This window comes from Colobus angolensis, unplaced genomic scaffold (assembly GCF_000951035.1).
Source record: "Colobus angolensis palliatus isolate OR3802 unplaced genomic scaffold, Cang.pa_1.0 Scaffold6, whole genome shotgun sequence".
NCBI classification, from domain to species: Eukaryota; Metazoa; Chordata; class Mammalia; order Primates; family Cercopithecidae; genus Colobus; species Colobus angolensis.
The window spans coordinates 11,330,067-11,330,383 of record NW_012119598.1 but is presented as its reverse complement, the minus strand read 5'-3'; positions in this window follow the sequence as shown (position 1 = coordinate 11,330,383).

The window sequence follows — 317 nt, the reverse complement described above, 5'->3', positions numbered from 1 at the left end:
ACCAGGAGTTCAAGACCACTCTGAACTACATAGGGAGACCCTGTCTTTTCGAAAAATAAAAATAAAATTAGCCCGGGGTGGTGGCACACACCTGTGGTCCCAGCTACTCGGGAGGCTAAGGCAGGAGAATTGCTTGAGCTCAGGAGGTTGAGGCTGCAGTGAGCTGTGATTGCACTACTGCACTCCAGTCTGAGCAACAGAGTAAGAAGCTATCCACCCTGCTGCTCCACAAAGAAAGAAAGAAACTAAGGAAAGAAGGAAGGAGAAAGAAAAGGAAGGAAGGAAGGAAGGAAGGAAGGAAGGAAGGAAGGAAGGAA